Raw genomic sequence first — 388 nt, forward strand, 5'->3', positions numbered from 1 at the left:
GGAACTGGAATTCACGCACAGCCTGGGCAGCGATGACGAACTGTTAACCACCTTTCAACATCTCTGCTCCTTACTGGGGACAATTGTGAACATGACATTTGCTCTGGAAAGTTTCTTCACAAAGTATCCAAATCTGAGTAGGCTCTCAGCTCTTAGAATCTGCAGTAGAATCGCCTTTTACGATCTTTAATCATTATCAGTACAGTGCCAGTATATCGTGGCCAGCTTTATCAGTTTATCATCGCGATTAAATTTATGGCTACAGTGTCTGATCTTTATAGTAGCATAATTACTATTCTCTGAGTAAAGGATGATATTTCACAGGAAATAACACACCTAAGTTCAACATACTTAGGACTTCTTCAAATCTACAGCGATTTTAGAAGAA

The sequence above is a fragment of the Penaeus monodon genome, chromosome 20, assembly GCF_015228065.2.
Source record: "Penaeus monodon isolate SGIC_2016 chromosome 20, NSTDA_Pmon_1, whole genome shotgun sequence".
Lineage (NCBI taxonomy): Eukaryota > Metazoa > Arthropoda > Malacostraca > Decapoda > Penaeidae > Penaeus > Penaeus monodon.